This window comes from Lissotriton vulgaris, chromosome 6 (genome assembly GCF_964263255.1).
Source record: "Lissotriton vulgaris chromosome 6, aLisVul1.2, whole genome shotgun sequence".
In the NCBI taxonomy this organism is placed as follows: domain Eukaryota; kingdom Metazoa; phylum Chordata; class Amphibia; order Caudata; family Salamandridae; genus Lissotriton; species Lissotriton vulgaris.
In genome coordinates, this window is record NC_141694.1 from 358,166,246 (window position 1) to 358,177,953 (window position 11,708).

General features: G+C 43.1%; 1 long non-coding RNA gene across 1 annotated transcript; it reads right to left on the bottom strand.

Annotated features, from left to right (window-relative positions):
* Positions 1–4,279: 4,279 nt before the first annotated feature.
* LOC147707331 (uncharacterized) lies at positions 4,280–5,947 on the bottom strand. Its single transcript, XR_015296447.1, has 6 exons — positions 5,837–5,947; positions 5,628–5,709; positions 5,431–5,526; positions 5,245–5,330; positions 4,941–5,006; positions 4,280–4,381 (listed from the first exon to the last, which is right to left on the bottom strand). It is a non-coding gene; the product is annotated as an uncharacterized LOC147707331 (long non-coding RNA).
* Positions 5,948–11,708: the final 5,761 nt, after the last annotated feature.

The window sequence follows — 11,708 nt, forward strand, 5'->3', positions numbered from 1 at the left end:
TGCTTTGCCGGGAGACTACTGCTTCAAAACTCACCCTTTGGCGTGTGGAGAACTGCTTGCCCTTGCGTGGAGTCCCTGTTTTTCTGGACCTTGTGAACTGGGCTGCGTGTTCGCTGTTTCGTGGGGGAGAGGGACTGTGAGTTCCAGGCGGCAGTGCGTGGAGGTGATTCAGCGCACCTAGGACTCTTCCCGCCCCCCCTTCCTGTTTGTATTTAGACACGCCCTATTGCGCACCACGCGGTACGCGCGCGTGATGAGCCCAGGCTAAGCCGGGGCTAAGGGCAAGCCCCTTTAAGCCCGTTCAAGACCGGACCGAGCCCCCTCTCTTTTGCCTACAACAGGAGAACAACATTTAGAACACTCCGTATGTTTGACTGCGTTTTAATATATGTAATATATTAACTATACTTGAACTGTGGTCACATATTGAATTTGCCTGCAAGTATGTTTACCCCTGGTAGTAGGAGCAAAACAGCAGCGGGGGGGGCAAAATTAACAGGCACCTTGGATGATTTCATAACTAGGACAAACTCAGTAATTGACCAAGGTATACGCCTAATGGAATGCAGGGTGTCACAATATCTCGCGTTTGCGAAAAGATCATCCATGGGGCACCTAGCGACAGCTCGAACTCCAGAACCTGTTAAGGAAATGGAACTCATAGAGGTAAATGCAGATGTGCATTGCCTCCCGCTAGGGGGGGATCGCTCAACTTCTCTTTCCCTATCAGATTCATCGATTAGTTTAGACTTTGAAAAAACACCTTTGCTCACACTAGACTCCCCACAGGTTGAAAGCAGTATAAGCCTATCTAGGGAGAGGAGGGAGGGTGCAAAACCCAAAAAGAAAAGCACCAAAATGACTTTGCCAGGGGCAAAAAATCCAAAGATAGCTAAATCCAACGGTGCTTGTAATTCATCCAAAAACCAAGGGTTGAGACAAGAACAGACTAGCAAGAAAGGGAACAAACCTTTACCAGCAGAAGCTGTAAATTTGGCTTTAGATCTATCTGACGTAGAGATCCTAGCTAGCAACGACGCAGAACATCAAGAGGATACTGATGGCCAACTCTTAACCAAAATAGGGAATCGGTTTAAAAGCCTCCTTGCACCTTTGGAAATTAGATTAGTGCACATTGAAAAACAGCTCAATGAACTGCATAATCTCACCAAGAACCCAACGAATCCAGGGGTAAAAAAGATAGCGAATGGTAAATCTACAAAACCTGGCCAACCAAGTTTAATAACTAAACAACCTCAAATACCCGTGCGAAAGGCAACCATTAACCCTGCAATTCCAACAGAGAAGACAACAGTAGTTAAACCCCCTGACCAGATCCAGCAAATGGGGAGGGAGATGATTTCATCTAATACCCCTGCTGTTCTCTCTAAAAAACATGGGGAAAGAGGGGCTTCAAAGGGCAGACTTGCTGTGCATTTACCACCAGAGGCGAGCCCTTATGTAGTCGTCTTGACAGGGGTACCTGAACATGAAGAGTATGTAGATGAACCAAGTTGGTCCTTAAAGAACAAAGTTTCCTATTGGCTCAATGTCAATCGCCCCCTTCCACCACATATGTCCAGTAAGATCTTAATGGTACGTAGGGTGCCATGGGTAGGGCATGATAGAAAGACACTAAAAGGGAACTGTGTTCTGGTCAATTTTGATGACCAGTGCACTGTTGATTACATCTGCACATGGAGGATACAAATGAGTGGTGTAGGTATAGAAACCAGACGGCTATCATACTTTTACCAACCTAGGAGTTATCAAGGCTTTGAGATAGGGGGGAACTGGGGCAATGGAGGATACCAAGAGTGGGGAGGATACCCAAATAGGAACCAACCGCATCCGTGAAACTGGGGGGGGATCCCCACTGCTAATAGGTACAGTTGCCTTGAGATGGTGAATTCACTGGCAACGTCACCTATGAAATTAGATGACTCCAGCAGGGGAAAAATTAAGCCCAATATGAATGAGAATGGGACAGGTCATCATACATCTAAGTTACCATCCAAGCAAGGGCTAGATGAGTGTGCACACAATTTATCCATCGGAAACTCATCCATAAAGGATAAGACCGACAATAATAATGTAGAACCCAATTATGCCCATGGACACTAGGAAAGCAAATCCCCATGTACATGGGCCACAAGTGATCCACGGCGGGACTATGGAGGGGCTTTGGAACCCATACTGCAAGGTAATGAGAGGCCCTTACCGGATGAAACTGTGTGCAAATTAACCCTCCTGTCTTGGAACATAGCGGGTTTATCAAGTAAAGTTAAGGACCCCACCTTCCTGACACTTGTCGATAAATACAGCATTATATGCTTACAGGAATGCTAGGAACAGCGGGAGATACATATCAGTGGATACCGTACATTCTTCTTAGCGGCTAAACAGAACGACAGGGGTAGGAGTTCAGGTGGTCTGACCGTTTATATATCAAATATGCTAAATATGGTGGTAAAGACACTGAGCGCAGGAGGAGATTATTACCAACTACTGCGATTAAAGATGGGAGAAAATCTTCATATCATCCTGATTAATTTTTATAATGCCATTCCAAAGGTTGACGTAGAAAAGGTGATGGGGGATCTAACCAATACCCTACACACACAACAGGACTGTGGGCAAACAGAGACATGTGTCATACTAACGGGTGACTTTAACTGTCATCTATGCCCTTATAGCGAGTCTGGCACTTGTGGGTTGGTCAATTTGAAGGGAGACCCATGCACCCATTTTGACCATTATGAGCTAGGCACTCTACTTAATGTTCTGATGTGTGAATGGGGCTTAGGTTTTACTAATGAGCTTTGTAGTCCTCAGGTCGCCTTCCAACCTACCTTTAATGGACGAGGCCTTAGGTCAGTGATCGACTTTACATTATTCACAGCTAGCTATCATCGTTGTGTCCTGAGTTCTAGAACTGAGGACAACTCGATGAGCGATCACTTTCCGATACATACATCTTTTAGTTTTGGGGTGGGAAATCAGCAGAAGATTGATGTGGTTGAAAATATTTATCATCATGGGATCGCACTCTGTAGAGTTGATGGATATTCCATTAAATGGAACAAATTAAATCCAACCACTTTTCTGCATACTTTAATATCAGGACATCCAGATGATTTTGTGACCTGCCTAGAGATAAACCCCAGCCCAGCTAAGGTCGTACTTGTTTTTAAAAAGATAACAGGCCAAATCTGTAACCAATTGACACGCAGGACAAGGGTGGGTGAAGGAACTAGGACTGAGGGCTGGTTTGACTCTGAGTGCACCAAAGCTCACTCTCGGTTAAAGTAAGCTCTTAAAAAGGTACCCAGAAATACAATAGAAATAAGGTCAGCTAGACTACTTTATAAAGCTGCAGTAAAAAGGAGGAGGTTGGACATAAAGGAGGACGTCTGGTTAGCCCTCCACAAGGCATGCGCACTGAAAGATAATACGGCCTTTTGGAGGGCCGTAAATGCCCCCTTCTTTATAGAAAGGAAAACAGATATAATTGAGATTGCTATTCTCTGACCTATATATAAAAAAGATGAATTAGTCAGCTCGACCTGTCTTGGCTACCAGACAACTGATGAGTCTGATACTCAGGGTTTTTTCCCCTTGGAAATAGTCTTCTCCCTAGCGGAAGTAGAATTAGCTATCGTAGAGAGTGCCCTGAATAAAGCCCCAGGACCAGATGGAGTCCCGATAGACACCTACAAGGCCAATATCTCCCTCTGGGCACCGCTCCTGAATAATGTGCTAAACAGCTATACTAAAAAGGATTTCCATCGACCTGGCAGGAGGCGATTGTAGTGACAATTTTTAAAAAGAGTGATCGTCATGATCCTAAGTGCTATAGGCCAATTTCACTTTTAGATTCTTTGATGAAAGTGGCTGGTAGAGTCTTACTGAATAGATTACACACATGGACCAAGGAGGTTAATGCCTTCTCTAAATTTTAGTATGGCATTACTTCAGGCGTACACTTGTATCAAACAAGGGTTCCCTGTAATGAAGATAATGAAACCCCTAGGTCAGGGAAAAGGCAGTGTGAAGGTATCAACTCAGGCAGTAACAAACAAAACTTGCCCACATAATAGTGATAGGACGCAACAACCTACTTCCGTAGAAAAGACAGTTTATTTTAATTAAACAGAGTACATAAAAATCCACAAAAGCAATTGTCTTTAAATTTAGAAAAAATATGTGAGGAAATACAATACGCATAACCAAATAAGGAAATACAATAAAAGCAATTAAGACACAATAATCACAATTTTATAAAAACATAGTATCAGTTATTGAATTAATTATAAAATATGTTGTTGACGCGCGTTTCGGCGACCAGCGCCTTCTTCAAGACAAACAAGTTTTCAGGTTCCTAAATATAAAGGTATAATTACTGATCTAGAAGTACATTCATTTACTTCAAAAAACAGAAGAACAATGACTCATATTTATACTTCAATACAATAATCAAAACAACCATCATATTATAACATCTTATGAAAACTCTCAAGGCATAACAATTGGAAGTAGGTGAAGGTATAATGCGAACCAAACGGATAAGCAAGTAATGGGGAGGAAAATGGGAAATACTGACTTTGTTGCTCATTTAGGGAGGTTAACGCAAAATTGGATGTCAAAGATAAGACAGTTATAATAAACTCATGGTGAGTAAACGATGATAGACAAATCCACAGGGATACATATAGATTTATCAAGGATAAAGAGTGTATAGGGAGGATACAAAGGCTATAGTTCTTTTGTCTCTCAGTTTATTCTGACTGATAATTGTAAATCGATTATTGATATTGATATATATTTAACACAAGCCAAATTATTTCTTACAAGATAATACTAAATACCTAACACAGTATGTTAATCTAATCAGCTACCTATAGGTTCAAGTAATAACAAACAAGCACAGATATACTTACTTGTGAACTAATACATGGACACAATTTGCGTTATTTGGCACGACTTCTCACATAAGGGAGAAACCTCTGAAAAATGGAAAGGTGCTATTAATTAGGAGCAGAAATTAATATTAACGCAGAGGGCAGTAATATATTCACTGCAACATTAAGGGAGAGGGAAATGTCTCCTAGTATATTGTGCTAACTAATTAGTCCAACAAACTTCTCTGATAAAGCCTAAAATGCCCTTCATTTCTCATAGTTTACAAAAGGCAGTAGGTTATTCCTAACGAAAATATGAAGACGACCAGGATAGAGAACTTACAGGACGTATTAGATTGATGCGTGTAAATGGTTCAACATCATTGGATTTCGGTTGAAGTCTGGGTAATCTTTATAGATTTTGAATCTCTAAAGGGCAAGATAAACAAAGGCTGAGATAACGTTAAAAACTGAAATTGTAATTTTTATTTCAGAGTGGTTAGTGTTACTGGCGAGGAATATTCTCTACCTCGAGAGGGGTTGTTTACGTGTTAGAATTTGCTGGCGAAGAATGGCAATTTGATAAAAACGCACTCTCTTGTATATCCTTTTTTCAATTGGTCAACTGTGAAATAAAGAACGGAGGACTATATCAAACAAGTGTTATCAAAACACAACTGGGTGGAAGGAACAATAATAAGCTGTTCACTAATCTGGAGAACGTACCATAGATATAAAACAATTGTGCCTCGCCTCCACTGTTCCGAACCGGCATAGATAGGTTAGCTTTAGTTCGCGTTTTCCGTTACTAAAACGTGAAAGAAAACCAAGATGAAAAAAAATAAAATAAATTAAGATTAAGACCTACGGAGGAAACTGGTAATGGGCCAATATAAATAAAACAGGGCAGTGTTATTTAATTGATTGCAACATACCTCCGAGCATATGTATTTGTTTAGGAGGATATTTTCTTGCCGATTCATGCGTTGCTGGCTAGCGAGGATAAACGCGCCAGTACTGTAAGAATATAGAACGGAGTGTGTCAGGATATTTAGTACACTAATAATAATGCACATAATGGGCAGCACAGTCAGGGATTTGTACATACCTGTTTCACGATCGACGACGGGGTAAACAGGAAACACCAGCGTGTGCATGTACCCGCCTTTAAATAGGTGTGTCTTGGTCACATGATTTCGATTCAAGAATCATGAAAATAAAGAAAGGGCTCACTAGATTTTGTTTATAAAGTGTCCCGATAAGAGATGGGAAAATATAAAAAGACTATATCTGAATTACAAAGCAATCATTTAATTCAGGAATCTGACGAACGTTCCAAAAAATAGAACGAAAGATGGTTATTTTAAATTTGTTTAGGACTCGAGCGAGTCACTATATAAGATATTATATGATTGTGGCAGACTTGGATACAAGTTCGCATTGATGTGTACAAATAACACACATTAAACTATGGTGTGTCGCAATATGGTAATGAAACTAAATTGTCATTTAATGTACATTTATGATGTGGCACAAAAAAATTGGATGCAATTTTAAGTTCGAAAGACAGTAGTAGTTAAGTACCACGTCATACTCAGACACTCAAGGTCAAGGTCACTCAGCCCCACCCTCTTCAATGTCTACATGAGACCTCTTGCAGCCATCGAACGCCAACACAACCTCAACATCATCTCCTACGCCGACGACACCCAGCTGATCCTCTCCCTCACCAGAGACCCCAACACCGCCAGAACCAGCCTCCACGAAGGGATGAAAGACGTCGCCGAGTGGATGAAGAAACAGCTGCTTGAAACTGAACTCAGACAAGACGGAAGTCCTCATCCTTGGGCCATCACCCACCGCTTGGGACGACTCCTGGTGGCCCCCAGCCCTGGGCACCGCCCCCAAGCCAACAGACCACGCACGCAACCTGGGCTTCATCCTGGACTCCTCCCTCTCGATGACCAGACAGGTCAACGCTGTCTCCTCTTCATGCTTTCACACCCTCCGCATGCTCCGCAAGATCTTCCGATGGATCCCAATCGAAACCAGGAAGACGGTCACCCAGGCCCTCGTCACCAGCCGGCTGGACTACGGAAACACCCTCTACGCAGGAACCACAGCCAAGCTGCAGAAAAGACTACAACGCATCCAGAACGCCTCCGCCCGACTCATCCTAGACATTCCTCGACGCAGCCACATCTCCAGCCACCAGAGGAACCTGCACTGGCTCCCCGTCAACAAGAGGATCACGTTTAGGCTCCTCACACACACACACAAGTCTCTCCACAACCTGGGCCCCAAGTACCTCAACGACCGCCTGACCTTCCACGCGCCCACCCGCCAGCTACGATCCGCTAGCCTCGCCCTCGCCGCCGTACCACGCATCCGAAGAGCCACCACCGGAGGCAGATCCTTCTCCTACCTGGCGGCCAAGACATGGAACTCCCTTCCCATCCACCTTCGGCTGACCCAGGACCACCTTGCCTTCAGGAGACAACTCAAGACCTGGCTGTTCGAGCTGTAGCGCCCCTCCCCCCCCCCCCAAGCGCCTTGAGATCCTTCCGGGTGAGTAGCGCGCTATACAAGTGTTATGATTGATTGATTGATATGGCAAGGCGTACAGTGACCCAGGAGCCCATGGCAACTACATTTAAGTAATGGCGTTTTGCCAAGGGATTTCGCTGTTCAGACCTGAGCGGAAAGTGTCCAAGGAAAATATCCAGAACACCTCCCGTTTTTTGCGGATCTTCTCTCCACCTTTACTGTCTGGTACATTAACTTTTTCTAAAATGCGCCACTTAAAGTCGTCAGGGCCATGTCCGACTTCCAAAAAGTGTTTCACCATGGGCGTCAAAATGTTGCCGGTTCGAATTGCAGAGCGATGCTCGGTTAGGCGTACCTGGATGGAGCGTGCAGTCTCTCCCACGTACCCCAGGGAACAGGGGCACAATAGGAAATATATTTCATTCGTAGTTTTGCAGTTCCACATGTTGTTAGCCATAGCTGTATAGCCATTGTGAACAAATGATTCTCCTTCTATAATATTGGGACATGATATACAGTTCGAGCACTTAAATGTACCTTTCAAGGCCTGATTTGTATGTATTGATCTCTGGACTAAGCAGTCATGATTGGATTGGCCTTGAAATCTGAAGCGCACTATGTGATCCTTTATGTTCTTGTTTCGCTTATGGGCGAACAAAGGATTCTCCAGGTTAAGATTACCTGTGCTGTTACTGTTCAAGATGTGCCACAAGGAATGTATTACTTGTTTCACTTTGGCATCTAAGGTTGAATGCCTTGTTATACAGACAAGTTGTTTCAAGTCTTTCTCGGGTTTGGATTTTAGCAAGTGATCTCTGCCATAGTAGCGAGCCCTTTTGTAGGATTCCCTGACAAGCCTGTGAGGGTAACCCCTTTCGAGGAATTTCCGTTTAATTTCTATAGCTTGTCTATCAAAGTCGTTGAGGTTAGTACAATTTCTTCTGACCCGTAAGAACTGGGAAAAGGGTATACTTTGCCTTTGGCTACGGGGGTGGAAACTTTGGAAATGTAATAGGGTATTCCTAGCTGTAGGTTTGACATATAAGTCAACCTTCAGTTTGCAGTCATCAGCAAAGATCATAATGTCTAGAAATTCAATCTTACTAGCACTGATATGTGAGGTGAACTTGAGGTTCAAATCACCAGTGTTCAACCAGGCCAAAAACTCCATAAGAGTCTCCCTCCCATCGGTCCAGACAAAGAAGATATCATCGATATATCTTGACCAATGGGAGACAGACTCAAAAAAGGGCGCACTGTCGTTGTAAATAAACAGTCTATACAAATATACAACAATTACAACATTCTTGTTTCACAAAGGCCATCCACTGATATAAACTTCTTGAACCCTTTTTAATTTCTTCTTTCGATGGAGTTCTAGAGTTATGGGGCGAGTATGAGTACTCTCTGCCACTAGTTAAATTGCTTAATTAAAATACCCCTCTGACGCAATTCTTATTTCGACTTATTTGCAGACTGTCGCGCATATAACCGTCTTGAGAAAGACCCGCCGCGACCAACAAGTTGGCGCTCAATAGGGTCGAAACGTCGACAATTTCCCTACAGGCCCCATAACTCTAGAACTCCATCGAATAAAAGAAATTAAAAAGGGTTCAAGAAGTTTATATCAGTGGATGGCCTTTGTGAAACAAGAATGTTGTAATTGTTGTATATTTGTATAGACTGTTTATTTACAACGACATTGCGCCCTTTTTTGAGTCTGTCTCCCATTGGTCAAGATATATCAATGATATCTTCTTTGTTCCTTTGTATTTATCCATGTATTGCCAAGAAAACCTAAATTAAAAGAGTAAAAACTTTTTTTTTAAAGCAGTACTATGAACCCTAGATATTAAGGATATTATTATTGATAATAAGGACTCTGTGCTTTACCCAGCAGACTGAAGTTGCAGTACAAGGAGATTACCTATTCTTTTACCTCCCCTAAATATGCCATGACATTCGTGAAAGCTAATAACATAAAACGCAAAGGAGATTTTCCGATTTTCCAACTGCCTCCACAAACAACTCCTCTGACTTCGAGCATAGCTAAACTACCTGTGAATCTTGGGGAAATGGGTCAACTGCATCAGAGACGGTATCCTTCTACTCTTTTACCAGTCTGGAGAGTGTGAACGTGTGAGGAGGTTGTGGAGAAGCCGGACTGAATATGAGAGACCAGTGTCCAGTGTCTTAACCTAATATATCTACTTTGCAGGCTGTTCTCAACTACAATTGCATACTCTTTCTAAAACAAGCTGCTTGGGATAGGCAAAGGTGGTGTGCCTTTGCCTCCCAATGAGTGCAAAACAGGTATGTTTGCTTTTTACAGTATGCCTAACTTCACAGGTTTAGCTTTGTTTAAAGCAGAACTATACCCGCAGGGCAGACTTCTGTACATTACCGGGGTGGTACAGTATACTCGCGTAAGGTTGATTAATAAGTATGCTCCTATCATAGGCTCTTCAGAGTGTTTTGAGAATCTTATGTGACTCTGCAGACAACACAAAGTCTGCAATAATATAAAGGATGACGATTTTAGGCTTGCTATGGAGCACCAAACAGGCAGTGCTATACCCTGCAGAGTGGACCATCTATGTTTGGAAAAGGCACTGGGGTACATGCTGGATACGGGGTCTGCGAGAAGTCTGGAGGGAGAAAAGGGGCAATGCTAAAGTTGATTTTTATTACTCTTCTGTAAATGATACACACTGAAGCATAGATGCGTGGCTTGCCTCTGCAGAGGAGTTAGCATGGGTTACCGGTTTGGAATATAAGCTATGTACATTTTCGGATCACTGCCACTGCCCTGTTATGCTCATGATAAAGGGGCCTGGGCTGCCGCAGAGGATGCCAATTTGGCAACTCCTCTTGTTTCATGGCGCACATTTATTCTGCATTTTAGAATCAACTTCTTTGGTTTACATCTCTTTCTCATGGTGCTGTTTGCCATATTTTTCTGCTAACGCGTGAATGTGCTGCGGACGCATCTCTGATAGGCACTGACGCAATAAAGTCTGTACAGTTAGTTTCCTTTCTTTCTGTACTTCTTAGGAGACACTTCATTTTACTTAGTCGACACCAAATGAGCTATTCTGTGCCTCTGCTACAGTTACTAAGAGCAGTGTTTTATTATATAAACGACGTCCCTGCTAAGGCTCTTTGAGAGGAGCATTTCCATGGTAGGATTATCACAGAACAGCTGCAGAATGTGACTGAGAGCAGCTCTGCTGACTCAGACTACATCTTGCTAAGAAAATTAACCTGTGCACAGCAACGTGCCTCCTGACACCTAAAACCAAGATATGAGAAGTTAGACTTTCCCAATTGTTACAGAGCCCTGCGACAGGACAGACGGAGAGGCCCCACAGAGGCAGAGAAGAGTTAAGACATCCTAGGACACGAAGAAGAGGAAATCAGGAGCTAAGCACTCTTCATGAAGGAAGAGGAGGAAGGTGACGGGTTGTAGGAGATCTGGACCGAAGACTGGTGGACACCCCCGGAGGACCCGCTCATGCCGCCGCAACTCTGGAGAGTTGCAGCATGTGACTCGGATGGGGAAGGAAGTGAAGGGTTTAGAAATTAAGGGCACACAAGGTGGTTTTGTATTTCTTGTTGGGTGTCCCTCTGTCCACAGCTAGCAAAAGTTCCTACTTGTGATTCATTTGTTTTGTGTAAAGAGCACTCAAGTTACCCCACGGCTGTGGCTGTAGTGTAAAAAGGAAAACCCAAAATATTTCTCCTTTGCAAGCATCTGACCCCTGAAAAGACCGCAACCTTTGTTTTGTGTCTATAACATACGACCCCTGAAGTTAAGGGGCCGGGAAAAAAGGCACCAAAACGTAGCAAAGATCTATAACTTCCAGCTCTTGCTTCTATACACCTATTTCTTCTACCTACTTCTTTTGCACTCTTCGGGATGGTGAAGGTTCTCCCTCTTTTTCAGCCGAAGACTATCTAAAACAGTAATACTGACCACCATCTTCTTCTTCTTTTCTCTCAGTACTCCGGGGGCGGCTCACCACCAAAACTGCGGAAGGAGGAAAGAGGAAAAATAATCCCATCCATGGGAGTTTCATTCAGACTGTGACGTATTTTTTTGTGATCCTATTTCTCAATAAAAAACGCCACAATTGAGCCACGCTTAAGGTCTCCGAAATTCTTTTTCTGACCATCCCTCTCACATTCACTAACACACACTGACGGTGTATGAAGACTGAGTCCCTAGCGTATAAAGTTCAAGCTTGTCTAATACACTGT